The sequence below is a fragment of the Halichoerus grypus genome, chromosome 14, assembly GCF_964656455.1.
Source record: "Halichoerus grypus chromosome 14, mHalGry1.hap1.1, whole genome shotgun sequence".
Taxonomy (NCBI): Eukaryota; Metazoa; Chordata; class Mammalia; order Carnivora; family Phocidae; genus Halichoerus; species Halichoerus grypus.
In genome coordinates, this window is record NC_135725.1 from 72,999,167 (window position 1) to 73,019,324 (window position 20,158).

The following is a 20,158-nucleotide window of genomic DNA, read 5'->3' on the forward strand; positions in this document are numbered from 1 at the left end:
AGCCAGGAACACTAACTTCCCCCGAGTTCCTCTTTGACCAGTCCTCTCTGCATTTGTTCCTTCCTTTCCTCTCTCTGCTGCCCTGGAGCGCAGGGGAGATGGGGAGAGAAGCAGGCCAGGAGCTAAGTTTAGATGGAGTGAGGAAAGCAAGTCCATCCTGTTTATTTCAGGGCCACCTCTAACTCTGGCAAATGTTTGTAATAAAGTGAGGAAAGTACTCAATTAACAAACTAAGGAAAGTACTCAATTAACAGTTTCTAAGGGAGGAAATGTAAGGAGGGAAAAATGCCTCAAAATTGTTTGGGATAGGAGATGGGGTCATAAGAGCATGTGTGTCAGCCTGATGGCCAACCTAAGGAGATCAGCCTTGCTACCTAAGCCAAAGAGAGGAATTTGTTTATCTGGAGAGGATGGGGTACCAGCAGGACAGGACAGAACAGTTGATTGTGACAGTGGAGGAAAAAGAGGGACCCTGGGGAATATATGAGACTGGGTTCTGCATAGGCAGATTGATCAGGAGAAGGGTCCCCTAATTAGGGAATGGGAGGGGCACCAACAAGACTTTTTAAAACAAGAATATCTAAAGTGGCTTTTAAAAGTTGTTTAATGTATTCTCTGTGTTGTAATCTCTCCCCCCTACAAGCCCCTGCTCTTAAATAAATTCTGTGTGTATGAGTGGGGTTTGTGTGGGAACCAATGAAGAAACTGAATTCTGTGTACAGAGTGACCTGCTCAGAATGGAAAATGGGACAGAAGAGGCCGAAGCCCAGTATGCAGGAAAGACTATGAGATGTAAGCCCCCTAGACTGTGCAGAAGTTTTGCAAAGGGCTCTGAACTCTTGCTGGCTATGGAATTAGGACAGTTGAGTCAGTTCTATCTATCTCTCAAAGACCAGGGAGGCCATATGAGATCTGTTAAAATTAAATCTGTTAAACAGGGTTAAATCATTTGGAAGGCACTTGTGGGCCCAATAGAGGAGTGGGGAGAATCTTGCCAATACATTCTGCTTATATCTGAAAGGGCCTTTGGAAGAAAGAAGACTTGACACCAATATTGCCTCAATAGACTCAGTTTAAATATCTGGGGCCCAATTCTCTAAGGTTCTTACTTACATTATTACTGGACACATTTCAAGGGGTTATTCCCACCTAAGATATTAGAATCTATATTAAGCCCAAGATCCCAGCTAGATAACCAAATTTCTTATTTTCCTAACAGATGTTCCAACTTAAGAGCAGATGTTTACAATATTACCTTGTATATATGATTCTCTTCTTTCCACATTAAAGAAGGTTTGCCATTGAAAATGATAGTTTAATATGAACCATGACAGACCCTGTAGTTTCACAGCCCTCCAGAGCCATGACTATATATATATATACACACACTATATATAACTGTCTATTGGCTTTTCTATACTCATTTTTTGTCAATAAGTCACTCCCCCCCAGCCCCAGAACTTTCTGACTATATCCCTATTGTGCTTTACAGTGGGCAAGCCTCAAAAAGACTCACTCCAACCCAAATCAGAAACTCCAGAGTTAGGTCTCCAGGCATCAGTATTTTTTGAAAGCTTTCCAGATTTTTCCAATGTTTTGCCTTAGTTGAAAATTGCAGGAACTGAATCTTTAGAGGCATGTGTATTTTGAAAAATTCTCATCCCCTCCTATCAGTTGAGACTTATTTAATTCTATGGATTGAATAACTAATTATTTAAGACTTACTGTGTTTTTTTCCCTTACTATCACTTGTCAAAACACAACCTACGGAATGAGAATTTAGAAACCAATATATTAATCCCAAAGTAGCCTGATAATTGAGTTCCTAATAATAATAATTTGAATTACAGCATTGATACTCAGTTGATTAATTCATTAATTTGTTCATTAACTCATGTATTCTTAAGCACCTATTATGTGCCCATACTCTTCTAAGCACTGGTGATATGAAAGTGAACAAGATACGGTCCTTGCCCTCAGGAAAAATTGACAAGTTGATAGGCAATTGCAATATAGTGTGATGCATATTAAAAAAAAGAGTAAACGCATGGAACCCTGGGTGCTCACTGAAGGGCGTTTTACTGAATCTTGAAAGTTGGAAAGTTTAGAAAGTGTTGTCTAAGCTGAGACTCAGTGGATGAGAAGGACTCAATCTGAGTGTAGACACAAGAGATGAATAGTGCAAAGGCCAGGAGAAAAACAGAATGAACCCAACCAACCAAAGAACTCTGAAAGATACACAAGTAGTTGAGCAGGACTACAGCTTAAAATTCAAGGAGAATATGAAGCTGAACATATAAGCAAAAGTCAGATTATGAAGGACTCCGTCCATCACATTATGGAGTTTATACTTTTATCTAGATGGGGTGTCAGAGAAAGAATTTTTGAAAGTCAGAATGACTAAAATTGAAAATATTGACAACACCAAGAATTGATAAGGATATGGAGTAACTGGAATTCTCATATGCAATACCTACTAATGCTCTACAACCCAGCAGTTCCACCCTAGGTTATGTACCGAAAAAAATGAATGCATGTGCTAACACAAAAATGTTGAAACAGTTTTGTTCATATTATCTAAAACCTACAAATGACCCAAATAGCTATCAACAGTAAAAAGGGTAAATAAATTGAGGGTATATTCATAGAATTAAATACTACATAGCAATAAAGAAGAATGAACTACTTATATATGCTACATACTGGATGAATATCACAGACATCGAGTGAAAGGGTCATACACAAAAAAGAACCTATTGTATGATTCCATTTATATGAATTTTTAAAGCAAACAAAACTAATCTGTGGTGGCAGCAGTCAGAATGGTAGTTACCTTGGAGGTGGAGCATGACTGAAGTGGGGACATGAGTGAGCCTTCTGGCATGGCAGCATGTTTTACATCTTGATCTGGTATACATAACTGAATATATATCAAGTCATATATTTAAGATTTGGGCACTTTACTAGGTTACACTTTGGGCACTTTACTAAGTTAACATCTTTATTAAGTTATACCTCAATAAAAATTAAAAAGGGGAGTGATATAACAAGATTTGCATTTTGAAGTGGCCACTCTAGTTGTAGAATGGACTGGAAGCAGGAAGAAAAATTAGCAGTAATATCAGTAAGAGAGTGGTGGCCTGAAATAGGAGATGGATTACTTTTACACATAAAAGGTAAGGAAGAAGGAGCTTGGTATTTCTTGTATGTGGTGGATGAGAGAGAAGGAAGTGTTACGAATGGTTCAGAAGGTTCTGGCTTAGGCAACAGGATGGATGGTGATGACATTCGCTGAGAGAAAGAGCACAGAGGTGGAGCAAACTTGAGGTCTTATATAGTAAATGAGAAAAGGTCTGGGAAGGAGAACGGGGTGTGGCCAAGGCAGGCCATCTACTCTCTCTAGCTGGTCTGATGAGAGGGTCATAATCTCAATTTGAGTCACCTGCATTTGGTTAGCACTGGAAGGACAGGCTCCAGCCAGTCAGAGTGGTTGAGGGAGATATTAGGAGCCTCCGTCACCTTGTGAATAGGAATCTGTGGTTTGAAAACAAGGCCTGTGAAAAATAAAGATGGATTTAGAGCAATGGACCTCAAGTTTCCAAAATGTTAGAAAATGAAAAAGTAAAGGCAGGTTATGCCGAAAGAAATAAATATGTAGACCATCTTCAGACATGTGATGAGGAACACAGATCTTGGGCCTTTGAGAATGAGTTTATGTGGTTGGTTATGTGGAATGAGGGGTGAGGGGAGGCACAAGGGCTCTGGGGCCCAACAGACATAGGCTCAAACCCCACCTCCACTACTTACTTACATTATGACTGAGGGCAATCCAATTAAACATCTATATGCCTCAATTTCTTTATTTGAAAATGTAGCAAATAATACCCACTATCCCAGGTGTGAGATTTAAATAATTTCATGTATGTGGAAGAAGTTAATTCATTATGGGTATTAAATATATATGGATTTCCCTTTCTTCTTATTATGGACAAAGTACCTCCTGTTAAATTCATATAAAAATTCCCAAGGGTAAAATGGCCCACTCAGACCACTTTACCAGATACCACTGTGCCTTTTGTTAATTGGTTTTCAAAATCCTATCCTGCAACCATTTCTAACTGTGTAAAGTAATCATCTTCTCCCTGTAATGCATGGCATAAGAAAGTAACCCTTAAGCACTACAGTCCTTATTCTTATCCATTCCAGCTCTGATCTCCCGTCTTTCCCCTTCTATAATGCTGTTAAAGTTGTTGTACAGGACTCAGAGCTTGAAAAATTGGTTTTATTACTATAGTTTAAAATATAAATTTGACAAATGTATTTAATTAGTATTAGTTGAGGGGTGCCTGGGTGGCTCAGTCGTTAAGCGTCTCCCTTCGGCTCAGGTCATGATCCCAGGGTCCTGGGATCGAGCCCTACATCGGGCTCCCTGCTTGGCGGGAAGCCTGCTTCTCCCTCTCCCACTCCCCCTGCTTGTGTTCCCTCTCTCGCTGTCTCTCTCTGTCAAATAAATAAATAAAATCTTTAAAAAAAAAATTAGGATTAGTTGGGCAGTATTTCACTAAATGCCCTAAAACAATGATGACTCAAAAATACAGAAATGTATTTCTCCTGTAGAAGAAGTCTGGAGGTAGGCATTCCTGGGTTAGTGCAGCAGCAATCTGATAACATATGGACTTCGAGCTACTGTATTTCTGTCTGCCATATTAGCACATAGCTGCCATCCTTAAGGCACCTCGTGGTTCAGGATGGCAGCCGCAGCTGCAGGCGTCTTGTCTTAGTTGCAGGCCAGAAGGAGAAGAAAAGGCGTAAGGGCAATAAAGGGCCACTTGCAGATGGGGCAGTTTTCTTTATGTGGCCTTCATGAAAATTTCACAAAACATTTGTTTACATTTCATTGACCAAAACTAGCTACAAGGGAAGCTGGAAAACATAATTCCAGGTGGTAAGATGCCCAGACAAAAATCCAGATTCTGTTACTGAGGAGGGAGGAAAGAATTCACATTGAGGTAAGTAATTTGTACTCTCAGGGATTTCATTCATCAAAAAAATATTTATTGTATGACTCTATTTATTAGGCACCAGGCCCTATTCCAAACACTAGGATTTCATCAGGGAAAAAAGAAAAAGTTCTGTCTTCATAGAACTTACATTCCAGTGGAATAATAATTGATAACATTTATTAAGTGATTAGTATACGTAAACATTTTATTTGTATTAATTTATTGGATACTTGCAATAATCCTTTGGGGTAGGTGCCATCATTATCCATATTTCAGAGATAAACTAAGCCACAGAGTTAATAATTTGGCAAGTTAATAACTTGTCCAAATTGATATAACTGGTAGATCCAGGGTTTGAATTTGGTCTAACTCCAAAATGAATGCTTTTAACCTCTATACTGTATTGCTTCTCCTTAATGTTTTCATATGTTTAACTTGCATTCTCTTTTGGGCATAAATAAATTACATATGTTTTGTGGACACAAAATAGTTGTGTCCTCTTTCTTTTACTAGTTGTGAGGAATTGGAAGGGGAATGGCTGGCTATACATTCTACCAGGAGTGGGTGGGAGAGAGTCGCCATATATAGGACCCAGAAAATTATTAGGCTGCTGACCAATTTACAGTGCTGCTCAGATGCAATAGGGAGTAGGAAGTGTCCTCTTTTTTTAAAGCTGTGACTAGTTGGCATCACTAGTTGTTCAATCCAGAAACCTGGACATCATTACTGACTCTTCCCACAATTTCACTTCTACATATAATCAGTTAGTCTTTTTGTTTGAGCCTTCTAAATATTTCTAGAATTTGTCAGCTTATCTTCATCTCTATTGTCACATCTCCAAAGTCATGGCATTATCATGTGTCTGTGTAATTCAGTGTCTGCATATATGGTTTCCCTGCCTCCAATCAAGCCTTCTTGGATCTACTCTCTACACTGTAGCCTGAGGATTTAATAACCATAGCTGATCACATTACCCCTTCTTAAAATCCTTTAATGATTCCACTTTATCCTCAGAATAATGTCCAGACTCTTAACCTGACTTACAAAGTCTTTAAATCCCAAAGCAGGGTGGAAGGTTGGCTTCCCACAGGAAGCTGACTCAGAGATAAGCATGCAGGAGGTTTATTAGGGAGTCCTCTTGGGTGCTGCGCTGCATCTATGAAGAAGAAGGGGAGAAGTAAGATTGAACAGAGTAGGAAGTTAAACTGTGATGTGGTCACATTGGAGGCCTCAGCCACCAAGATGTCTCTATCTGAAGCTGGGATGACCCATCAGAATTGTCCCAAGTTGGAGTGAGAGGGCTGGGTCTTTATATGCCCGTAGTGATCATCCACTGGCTATGGGAAGAGGACATGACCTTGGATGAGGACATCCACACATTCTACAGCCTCTTATGCTAACACCAAGCCCTTTTTATTTATTTATTTATTTATTTATTTATTTATTTATTTATTTTTAAGATTTTATTTATTTGCGAGAGAGAGAATGAGAGACAGAGAGCGTGAGAGGGAGGAGGGTCAGAGGGAGAAGCAGACTCCCTGCTGAGCAGGGAGCCCGATGTGGGACTCGATCCCGGGACTCCAGGATCATGACCTGAGCCGAAGGCAGTCGCTTAACCAACTGAGCCACCCAGGTGCCCCACCAAGCCCTTTTTAGAATGTGGACTCAAACTCAGCACTTCCATGTGCCACACCCTTATGTATTCAGGACCTCTCACCTAATTTTCTCAGCTTACTAATTAATCATATTCTTCCCTTTCATCCCTATCTTTATTTGGCTTCTATGACACTAAAGTCTTCTAATTTTCCTCCCATTTCACGGGTTATTCTGTCTCAATTTTCTGTGTTGGATTAATTCAGTTTGCTAACTTCTAAACATCTGAGTCTGAGTGTCTTAGAGTTCAGTTCTTAGGCCTCTTCTTTATCAATACTGATGACTTTATCAATCTGTTTTATCAATGCTGATGGCTTTTTAGTCTTTGGATACGTGGATAGAATGATATTTCAGTATAATTGACTTCCTTTGTAATACTATATATTTAATATTTTACATCTAAAAAAAGTTTTTTTGAGGAGGGGTCCATAAAAATCTCTAGATTACCAAAGGGTTCTGTGTCATACAAAAGGCTAAGAACACCTACATAATAATTTCATTTATGCTCTTAAAGTTTATTTACATGTAGATGACCCTTGGATTTATGTTTTCTTTTCTTTTTTTTTTTTAAAGATTTTATTTATTTATTTGACAGAGGGAGAGACAGCGAGAGCAGGGGGAGTGGGAGAGGGAGAAGCCAGCTTCCCGCGGATCAGAGAGCCCGATGTGGGGCTTGATCCCAGGATGCTGGGATCATGACCTGAGCCGAAGGCAGGTGCCCAACGACTGAGCCACCCAGGCGCCCCGGATTTATATTTTCAATACTTGGATTTTCTCCCAGTTATTTACTGCTGTGTAACAAATTGCCAAAAATTGTAATGGCATAAAACAACTGTTCAACTGTTCTATTTCACCATTTCGTAGGTGAGGAATTTGGCATTGACAGAGATCACTCATTAGCATTCATTTGGCAGATGTCCAGGCCTGGAGAATCTAAGACAGCTTCACTTTGGTAGTGACATCCAGAAAGCTAAACCTATCTGGGATCATTGAATGAAATACCTACTGTGGCCTCTCCAGCATGGTGGTCTGAGAGGGTAAGATTTTTTACGTGGAGGATCAGGGCACCCTAGAGTATGTTCCAACAGGCCTCGGTAGAAATTGCGAGGCTTCTCATGGCCTAACCTAGGGTGTTCCAAAATATCACTCTTACCACTGTTTGTAGGTCAGGCAAGTCTCAATTGCAGCCCAGATTTGAGAAGAGAGGAATTAGACTCTGTCTCTCAAAGGGAAGGGAAGCAGAGAATCCATAGCCATCTTTAATCTATCGCAGATGCCTAATAGGTATCTCACTTGTAACACATCCAAACAAGACTCTTAATTTTCTCTCCAAATCTGTTCCCTGTGGTGATCACCATCCCAGTAAGTTGGACCACTGTTCACCCAGTTACTCAGGCTCTGTATGTTAGAACCATTCATGACTGTCTTCTTTCTCTCATACTCTCTATCCTGTTTATTAGCAAATCCTGTTGGCACCATGTTCAAAATACATCTTAAGTCTAATTGCTTACTCACTTCACCTCCACTGTTCCTGTTCTCATGGAATCTATATTTTAATGGAGAAGGCATGCAATAAAAAAATATATGTACCCTAATACAATCCACATCATCCTTTTCCTGGACTGTTTTAATAGTCTCCCAACTGGATTATTAGCTTCCACTCTTATTCTCATGGACTCTTCACTATACAACAGTCAGAGAGATCATATTAAAGTCACATCAAAATCATGTCATCCATGCGTTCATAATGTTCCAGTGGCTTCAGATCTCAAAGTAAAATCCAAAATCCTTACTATGACCGTCAGAGCTTTATATTGTCTAGACCCTGGCCTTTACTCTGACCCAATTTCCTACCTTTCTTCCCTTCACTCACTATACTCCACTCCCACTGGCTTATGTGCTCTTCTCCAAGAAGTCAAATGTACTCTTCTGCAGGGCCTTTGCACTTGCACTTTGCACTAAATGAAACTCTCCCTCTTTACATATTTACATGGCTTACTCCCTCTTTTTGTTCAGGTCTTTACTCAAATGTCATCTCTTCAGAGAAGCCATCTACTACTGCAGAGATATTTACTCTTTACCCCTTCTACCACACTATACTATATATATTTTTTTATTGCCTGCATTCTCTATTAGAATACAGGCTCCATAAGAACAGGAACTTAGTTTTGCTCACTGCTATTTCCCCATCACTCAAAACAGTGTCTATTACATAATAGGTACTCAACAAATATTTGTTAAATGAGTGAATAGATAAATGTGCTTCATCTGCCTGTTGGGGGATCCAACACTTGGAGCCAGAAGAGGATGTTCAATAAAATCTTGGGAGTAATTTGGCTCAATGTGGAGCAGCACCTTCCCTAATATTAATAATGAGTAGATTCCATTGCAAATCGAAGAAAGGTATAAAATTTGTGGATCTGCCTCTCATTCATTCTCTTCTAGGGATCTAACAATAGTCCATCTTGGAAGAATTATGAATTGCCAAAATTAACACAACTACTTTCCTTTTATTTCTTCTTTAGAATATTAGATTAATTCCTATCTCTTTCCAGCATATACGTTTAGTAGTCCTCTGACAGGATTCCAGTTCTACTGATAAGTGTATGTATCCTAGCCAAGGTTAGTTGGTAATATAAACCATGGAATAAATCATCAGGGCCCATGCACAAGATGAGCTGGTCAAGGTGATAGGAGGACATAGACATAAGAAGAGATTGGAAAAGTTACTGTAACATAGGAGGTTATAAATGCTAGTAAAAATTTCCCTTTCCTAAGCAGTCTTAAGTTAAGACATAACCTAACTCCCATTTTACTATGTATGCTAAGCAGTTAAATATCACAACATAAGAATATTAAATTCTATCTTTCTGAAACACTAAAAGCAATGTGAACACTAGCAGAAACTGTCAAAATTAATTTTTTCAGAACTCTGTAAATTAACCAAAAACCCACAATCACCTGAGGAGAACTTATTTGAGAAAAATGTCTGAATCTGGGTAAGAACAGTTGGTCTTGTGACATTTTCATTTGCCCTATTTGCATACTTTGAGGTGAATGGAAACAAAACTACAATATCCCAAAACTTATGGGGTATAGCTAAGGCACTGCAGAGAGAAATTTATAGGTGTAAACATCTATATTAAAAAAGAAGAAAGATCTCAAATCAAGAATCTAAACTTCCACCCTAAGAAACTGGAAAAAAAGAAAGAGCAAGACTCAATGTAAGCAGAAGTAGGAAACCAATAAAAATGAATATGGAAATAAATGAAATAGAGAATAAAAAAGACAATAGAGAAAACCTGTGAAATGAGAAGTTGGTACTTGGAAAAGATCAACAGAACTGACAACATTTAGCTAGACTGACCAAGAGAAAACGAGAGGACTCAATTTCTAAAGTCAGCTGTGAAAGAGGGGACTTTACTACTGAGCTTACAGAAATAAACAAGGATTACAAGTGAGTAATATGAACAACTGTTTGTCAACAAAGCAGATAACCTAGATAAAATAGAAAAATTCCTAGAAAGACACAAACTACTGAAACTGATTCAAGAAGAAATAGAATATCTGAATAGACCTATAACAAGTAAAGACATCAAAATGATAATTAAAAAAAAAAAAACCCAAAGAAAAACCCAAGCCCAGATGGCTTCACTAGTGAATTCTACCAAACATTTGAGGAAGAACTACCACAAATCCTTCAAAAACTTTCCAAAAATTAGATAGAGGAGGGAATGCTAACCAGCTGTTCTATGAGGCCAGTATTATCAATACCAAAATGAAAGACATTGTAAGAACATAAAACTACCATTATGAATATAGGCATAAAAATCTTCAACAAAATACTAGCAAACTGAATCCAGCAATATCTAAAGAGGTTTATACACTATGACCAAGTGGGATTTATTCCAGGAACACAAGGTTGGTTTAACATCTGAATATCAATCAATGTAATACACCATACTGATAAAATAAAGGACAGAAACTATATAATCCTTTCAGTAGATGCAGAAAATGTATGTGACAAAATTCAGCACCATTTTATGATAAAAATATTCAACAATCTGGGAATATAAAGGAACTTCCTCACCCTGATAAAACTCACAGCTAAGATTATAATTAGTGGTGAAGGACTGAAAGGTCCCCCACCCCATCATCAGGAACAAGACAAGGATTTCTGATTTTGCCATTTCTATTCATATTATACTAGAGGTTCTAGCTGGGGCACTTAGGCAAGGAAAGGAAATAAAAGGCACTCAGATTGAAAAGAATGAAGTAAAACTATTTCTTTTCTTTTTTTTTTTTGAAGTAAAACTATTTCTATTGGAAGATCATGATCTTCTATATAGAAAATCTTAATGAACCCACAAAGAAGCCATTAGAACTAATAAACAAGTTCAGTAAGGCTTCAGGATACAAGATCAATATATAAAAATCAGTTGTATTTCTATACATTAGCAATAAACAATCCACAAATGAAAACAATTCCATTTACAATAGCATCAAAGAGAATAAAATACTTTGGAAATAAATTTCCCAAGAAATAAAATACTTGGGAATAAATTTAAGAAAGGAAAGGTAAGACCTGTGCACTAAAAAGTAGAAAACACTGTTGAATGAAATTAAAGAAGACCTAACTAAATGGAAAGTCATCCCATATTCATGTATCAGAAGACTTAATTTTAAGATGGCAATACTACCCAAATTGATCTATAGATCCAATGCAACCCCTATCAATATCTCAGCTGTTTTTTTTTTTGTAGAAATTGACAGGCTGATCCTAAAATTCATATTGAAACTCAAAAGCCAAAGCAATCTTGAAAAAGAACAAAATTGGAGAACTCACACATTCCAATTTCAAACTTACTGCCAATCTACAGTGATGAAGACCATATGGTACTAGCAATAGAACTGAGAGTCTAAAAATAAATCCATACATTGATGGCCAACTGATTTTCAATAAACATGCCAAGACCATTCAAGGGGGAAAAGTCATCTTTTAAATAAATGGTGCCAAGAACAACTGGATGCCCATGTACAAAAGAATGAGGTTGGACCCCTATGTCACATCATATAAAAAATTAATTTAAAAAATTAAATCAGGGGCTCCTGGGTGGCTTAGATGGTTAAGCGTCTGCCTTCGGCTCAGGTCATGATCCCAGGGTCCTGGGATCGAGCCCCGCATTGGGCTCCCTGCCAAGCAGGGAGCCTGCTTCTCCCTCTGCCTCTACTGTTACCCCTGCTTGTGCTCTCCTGCTCTCTCTGTCAAATAAATAAAATAAAATCTTAAAAAAAAAAAAATTAAATCAAATTGGATCAAAGACCTAAATACAAGAGCTAAAACTATAAAAGAAGAAAACAGGGAAGTGAATCTTGTGACCTTGAATTATGAAATGGTGTCTTTGATATGATATTAAAGCACAAGTGACAAAAGAAAAATAGATGAATTGGACCATTAAAATGAAAAACTTTGTGTTTCAAAGGGCACCATCAAGAAAGGAAAAAAGACAATCCACAAAATGGCATAAATGTTTACAAATCATATATCTGATAAGGGACTTGTATCTAGAATATATAAAGAACTCATACAGCCAAATAATAAAAAGATAAAGAGCCAATTAAGAATCAACAAGGGATTTTAATAGACATTTCTTCAAAGAATATATATAAATAGCCAATAAACACATGAAAATATGTTCACCATCTGTCTTAGTCCATTCAGGCTGCTAAAACAAAATACACAGACTGGGTGACTTATAAACAATAGAAAATTATTTCTCATAGTTCTGGAGGCTGGGAAGTCCAAGATCAAGATGCCAACATGGTTGTGTCCTATTGGGAACCCTCTTCATGGTTCATAGCCGGCATCTTTTGACTGTGCCCTCACATAGTGGAAGAGGCTGGGGACCATTGTAGGATCTCTTTTAAAAGAGCAGTAATCTTCCTATTCATGAAGGCTTCATTTTCATGCCCTACTCCCCTCCCAAAGGCTCCACTTCTTAATAATGTCATCTTTGGAGGTTAGGATTTCAACATATGCATTTTAGGGGGGTCACAAACATTCAAGTTGAAAGATTTTTGTGTAGACATATATTTTTATTTCTCTTGGATACAAACATAGGAGTGCTGAGTTTTGGGGTAACTTGAACTTTTTGAGGATCTGTCAGACTTTTTCCTAATGTGGCTCTACCATTTTACAATCTCACCGGCAATATATGTGAGTTTCCATTTTCCCACATCCTCACCAAAACTTGTTATAGCTATATTAGTAAGTGTGAAATGGTATTTCATTATAGTTCTGATTTGCATTTCCTTAATGGCTAACGTTGTTTCTATGGTCTAAATGTGATTTCAATTCAATGATCAAGGGGTTTTGTTAGGTGGGTTTGAATAACTAACACATTTTCTTTCTTCTTGCATGTGAAGGGAAAACTATGAGGGACAGGTAACTGTTAGCTGCCATCTTACAACCATGAGAGAAGTCAGCTGGAAGATAGAACTGACATGTTGAGAAGGAGAAAGCCAAGACTATCACAGAAAAATGGAGGAAGAGCCCTAATGGAGCCTTGGCTGACTCCTGTGTCTTTTAAACTGTATGTGGCCACATGACTAATTTGCCAAAGACAGTCTCAGTTTACACCAGTTCTCCTAGCCTGATTGGTAATAGTGCCCCCTTGCTTTCTCAAAAGCGTCCTGATTTAGACAGACAATCATTTATATGGTCACATTCTCTATAACTGGATTTTCAATTACATATCAATTAAATTCTTAGTTAACCAAGGCCAACTGTTTCTCAGATTGTGTCCATTCAAACTGTTTTCTGGCTGACTCCCAGCGTGCTCCCTCAGATTATTCAGTTGTTTAAAATACTTGGAGTCACAAAGGAACCACACAAAACATCTTGCTTTCCTCTCACTTTACCTGGTAATCTCTTACTCTTTCTTCAGGACCCAGGACCCAGGACCCAGGACTTCTCCATGAAGTCTTTCTAGACTTTACTAAATTAAAATAATCATTCCCAATCCCAAACAATTTTCCTCACACCTCTTTATCAACACTTATAACATTGCATACAATGATATGTTTTGATGTTTATCTTCCATAGTCAACTGCAAACTTCTGGGGGGAAAAATGATTACATCAATTTTAACTTTGTATCCAAAGCATGAGAACAATGTTCTCCTGGAACATAGTTTCTTTTGAAATTTGTTGAGGAATAAAGGAAAAGAAATACCTGATTAGGAAAGCCATTTGTTTACCTTGTTATCTGAACAGTCTTGTTCATATAATTTTGCTCAATATTTTCCATTGTACAGTGACTGGCCCTTAATGATGTCTCCCAAACCCAAATGATTACAAAATAATTACAATGGGCTATTGAATTTAGGGATGAGCTTAGTATGGAAAAGGCCCCAGTAGTTGTTTCTATTTCCTGGAATTGCACAATGGGCTGTTTCATGCTTCTTCACACTTGAGATAACACTTCAAATTTATGCCCACAATAAAATAAAGGTTTAAAAATAATCTGATAGGATTTTTGAACCATAAAATTGCTAGGCTAGATGGAGGGCTTATCTTCACAAATTCATTCTTAGTTTGGAACTATGCAAATGTTATAATCTTTTTTTTTTTAAGATCTATTTATTTATTTATTTGATACGGAGTGAGAGAGAGAAGTGCACAAGCAGGGGGAGAGGCAGAGGGAGAGGGAAAGCAGGCTCCCCGCTGAGCAGGGAGCCCCATGTGGGGCTCCATCCCAGGACCCTGGGATCATGACCTGAGCTGAAGGCAGATGCTTAACTGACTGAGCCATCCAGGTGCCCTGTTGTAATCTTTTTTTTTTAAAACCAAGTCTGAGCTAAAAAAACAAAACAAACCAAAAAAAAACCACAATAAAACATGTATATATATTGTCATGTAAACTAGACTCTAGAAGCTTTGCCTCTGTCAATCCTGATAGCCTGATGCATTTTATTCTGAGTATTTTAAAGTTATTTATTACAACAAATATTATGAACACTTATTCAATATCACCGTTTCTTACATGTCAGAAGGCCCCCTGTATATCTAAATACCTTTTTAATCTTATTCTTTGCTTGGTATAATATTATATTTCAAGGCCTGAAATAAAAGGAATTTATTCATGGAATAAAAGTATCTTTGTGGGCACCTGGGTGGCTCAGTCTGTTAAGCATCTGTCTTCGGCTCAGGTCATGATCCCGGGGTCCTGGGATAGTGTCCCACATCAGGCTCCCCGTTCGGCAGGGAGCCTGCTTCTCCCTCTGCCTCTGCCTCTCTCTCTCTTTGTCTCTCATGAATAAATAAATAAAATCTTTAAAAAATGTATCTTTGTTTGCTCTTTACTATTTAATTATATTTTTCCTATTCCATACAATTGTCATCTAATTGCACTTGTTTCTGATTGACTAAACCAGTTATGTTGGCAAGAAAATGAGATCTATAGGATATTCTTATTTGTGTAAAATGCAGGACTTGTAGAATGTTATATGCTTCTATTACAGATAGACTGATTTGCTAAAAAAAAAAAAATCCTTGTAAGTATAATTTTATTTTCTATAGGTAAAAACAGAGGGAGAAGTGGAGAAAACAGGTGATCTAGATGAAATTAGAATGAATGAACTCTATTAAGGAATGGTAATAAAACTTTCATAGAATTTACATGTGCTTGAAACTGTTCTGAATATTTAAAATATGTACTTTAATGCCCACAACATATAGCTAGTAAATGGTAGAACTGGGATTCAAACTAAGACACAGTGGATGTGCTTAACTGATAGTCTATACTGAATCCTAAAACAAAGCATTCTTAAGATAAAAGGTATTTTGTAGAGATCCTAAGCTCAGGTGATACAGGTTATCTCAACAGCCTTTGCTACTTAGTAAAAGTTAAATTCACACTTGAATTATATTGTTAATATATAATAATAATAAATGAATAAATATAATAAATGAAATAACTACCAGAAGAAGCAGATTTGATTGGCATTTCCCTGAATTATTTTATGGGAAGAAAACACTTATGAAAAAAAACTGTTCTTTTTAATTCTTCTACTTGTTGTTTACTCTCTTAGATGAATTGTTCTGAAATGACAGCATATTTTATGAAATTCCTCTTAACTGAAGCAAAAAATGTGTTAAAGAGCAAGATGTTTAAATTGCCAGTGTATCAGCATAAAATAAATGATCTATTCTTAATATATTTTCCTACATCTCCGATGGTGAAATTGACCTATAGAGAACATTGGTTTCCAAACTAAATAATGCTAAACAAAAATCTACTTTGCAGTCTGAACTGTGAGGATTGATCATCCACTATATATTGTTTAAAATAACTTAATATTTTACTTGCTTATACAAAGAGTATTGGCTTTGAAGGTCCAACTCCAGCTCCCTCACTTATCAGGTGTGTCACCTGGGTAGCTAACTTAATCTTTTGGCTTCTAATTATATATTTCATGACTTTTGTGAAAATCAAGTTAATATTTCAAAAACTCACTGGTATATAACTTATGTTCTTGTGTTCAGTGAATATTAGAGTATCATCCTCAGTTCAGTAAAAGTGTCTATTTCAATAAACTACCAAGTTTTTTTACACACACACACACAGCTTAGGTAAGTTTTTAACATTATAAACTTTAATAAATAAATTGAATTGAGTCTATCTAAAAAGAAAGCGATTTTAGGGGCACCTGGCTGGCTCAGCCAGTGGAGCATGCAGTTCTTGATCTCAGTGTAATGAGTTCAAGCCCCACATTGGGGGTAGAGATTACTTTAAAAACAAACAAAAAATCTTGGGGCGCCTGGGTGGCTCAGTCGGTTAAGCGTCTGCCTTCGGCTCAGGTCATGATCCCAGGGTCCTGGGATCTCAGGCTCCCTGCTCAGTGGGGAGCCTGCTTCTCCCTCTCTCTCTGCCTGCCGCTCTGCCTACTTGTGTTCTCTCTCTCAGTCAAATACATAAATAAAATCTTTTTAAAAAAATCTAAAGAAAATAAATCAATAAATTTTTTTAAAATTTTAAAAAAATTAAAAGCAATTTTTAAAACATTTTGAAAAAGAAAAGTTGACATTTATATGAGACATATTTGCAAATATTTTAAATTTAGCTTCCTTTTTAAAAAAAAAAGATTTTATTTTTCAACAGAGAGAGAGACAGCGAGAGAGGGAACACAAGCAGGGGGAGTGGGAAAGGGAGAAGCAGGCTTCCCGCTGAGCAGAGAGCCAGATGTGGGGCTCGAGCCCAGGACCCTGGGATCGTGACCTGAGCTGAAGGCAGACGCTTAACAACTGAGCCACCCAGGCACCCCTTAAATTTAGCTTCCTTTAAGAATAAACATTAGTGCTTCAACCTAGCACACTAGCACACTATGGATTAAAATAAAATTAAATATGAAATTTGAAAAGAAAAATGAGTATGAGGTAAATCTTTTTAATGAGTCATTTGGGTCTGAGTTAGCAAAACACCTGTGAATGAAACGAACTCTAGTGAACTCCAGGCACTCCCCTGGACCACACCCATACATACAAACACACTCTACCTGTGGATTGTCAGGATCAGGCCCTGAACTGAGTTTGCTTAGAACCTTTGTGCATTTGAAGGCTATTCACAGTAATATTACATAGTATCTTAGGATTTGTTCCTACCTGTTTCATGGGTAACAAAACCAACATTAAGTTAAGCACCTGAGCTAATAAGTAGATAAGGCATTTTTCTAACTAATTGCAAACATGCTTACAGAAAAAAGAAAGAACAAGAATTAAATTGTTTCTTTTGGCATTAGCACCACAAATTTCAAATCAATTGATTCTAACTTTGTTTTTGAAACTTCAGATTTACTCAATTTCTGGAGGATCCATCACCTTGTTTTGCTTAATTTTATTTTTAAAAAGTTTTTTTATAGGGCTGAAAATTTATAGTATACCTGTCTTTTAAAAACAACACATTAACCATAGGGAACTGAACTGTGATTTTAAAAATGTTTATATGAAAGTTTCTTTATAATAATGACAAAGATGGAAAATATGTCCAATGCTGACATAAAAATCATGCTGTTGACTGTCAAGTAGAGCATGGGCGTTGGAGCAGGTCTTCAGGTTGTGATTAGGCAAACTAATGTGTAGTTACTCTCACTCTGTGATCTAATTGTATAATAGGAAGGAGGGGTTATGGTAGTTAATGTGTACATGTGTATTTTTTTCCACAAAGAAAAAATATTTTTAAAGTATTTGCAAACAAAGGAGAAAGATGAGCAGTTTTTCCAGTGACTTCTCTCGATGTAGATTATTCATTTGTTCAACAAATATTTGAGTGCCTAGAAGGTGCAAAGCCCTAGTATCTGATGACAAACTAGTTTATCTTACTTACCCAGACAACATTTTCAATATATATATTTTTGAGTGGAGTACTTATTTTTTTTTTTAAGATTTTATTTATTTATTTGAGAGAGAGAATGAGATAGAGAGAGAGCATGAGAGGGGGGAGGGTCAGAGGGAGAAGCAGACTCCCTGCTGAGCAGGAAGCCCGATGCGGGACTCGATCCAGGGATTCCAGGATCATGACCTGAGCCGAAGGCAGTCGCTTAACCAACTGAGCCACCCAGGCGCCCAGTGCAGTACTTATTTTTAAAAGATAGACTTTATTTTCTGGATTTTTAGGCTTACAACAAAATTGAGCAAAAATTACGGACAGTTCTCCGTAATTTCTGCCCCAACACATGCACAGTCTCCCCCACTATCAACATCTCCACCAGAATGGTGCATTTGTTACAGCTGATGAACCTCCACTGACACATTGTTATCACCCAAAGTCCACAGTTTATATTAGAATTCACTCTTGGTGTTGTAAATTCTATGGGTTTTGACAAATGTATAATACGTGTATCCACCATTATAGTATTGTACAGAATAGTTTCACTGCTCTAAAAATCCTCTGTGATCCGCCTATTCATCCCTTGCCTCCTCCCTGGACAACCACTGATCTTTTTACTGTCTCCATAGTTTTGCCTTTCCCAGAATGTCATATAGTGGGAAAGAGTCTTCTACTTAGTCATATACATTCAAGCTTCCTCCAAGTCTTTCATGGCTTGATAGCTCATTTCTTCTTGGTGCTGAATAATATTCCATAGTTTGGGCGTACCACAGTTTATTTATCTGTTCATCTACTGAAGGACATGGTTGCTTCCACGTTTTGTCAATTATGATTTAAGCTCTTATAAACATCTGTATGCAGGTTTTTGTGTGGACATGTTTTCAACTCATTTGGGTAAATACCAAGGATGTGATTGCTGGATCGTATGGTAAGAGTATGTTTAGTTTTGTAAGTAACTGCCAAACTATCTTCCAAAGTGACTGTACCACTCATAATTTGAAGAAAAGTTATGAAAAATTTCTACTTGGTTTTTATTAACTCCTTTGTAACATAGAAAAATGGCCATTTTTCACCATAAAAACAATAATGCTCATTATAGGAAATCAACAACATAAAATGGCAGGTAAAAAATATTAACACATTTCATTCTTCAAAGACAAATATTTATAATCACCTGGCGTAATTTGTCTTTTTTTCTCTGCATAGCCTTTCAGTGCCACATTTTTAAACTTATCTAGAATCTTACCAAAGATGATGTTTTTCTTAGACACAACCCAAATCAGGAATCCTGATTGTTAAAAATGTAACTTTAAAAAATGTAACACTAACTTTTAAATACAGGCAGTTGGGGCATAATGTAACTAAGAGTATCAACTTGCCAAAGATAAATTGTTTTGTTTCTCTGGAGTAACTTCTGTACCTGTGTTCTCCCAGCCTTCTGCCCTATCTTTTCTGGGACATTGGGCTAGAACCAATACAATTTCATTTCAGTTTCAGTTTCGAGTCAGCTAAATATTTTAGTTTGGGTTTGGTTCAAGCCAAAAATGTGTTCTAACTACTTGGTTTGAACCAGATATTTTGAATTCTTTTCTTGTTAAGGTTTTATAAACTAAAATATCTAGGGCCATTAAATGACTCAAATTTGGATTTTGTTTGTCTCTGAAAATATTGCTCCTCAAACTGTATGAATTCTAATATACACTAATGCTACTGGATTGTCCCTGGAAAGAATCAGAAGCCCTGACCTCGGTGAAAACTGGTTTTCTGAAAGAGAGGAGGGCCCTTTAGACAACCAAAAAAAAAAAAAGTTAACTGCCAAAAAGTAAGATCAGTGGACAGGGTCTTTGCTAGATTCCTATGTTCCTGTGCTACGTGGAAGAAATATACACTTTTACAGTATCTATAGAATGTTAGGATTATATATTCTAATGTTAGGATTACATATTCATGCATATTCATTTTAGAATATGTAATCCTAATATTCTATAGATACTATAGAATGGTTTGGACAAGACCAAGTTTAACTAGGCCTATGTACAACATAGCTGATCTTTAATCTACTGATTATACTCAATTATACCAATTCTGTTCTTAAGAATATGTGCTTCTTTCACTT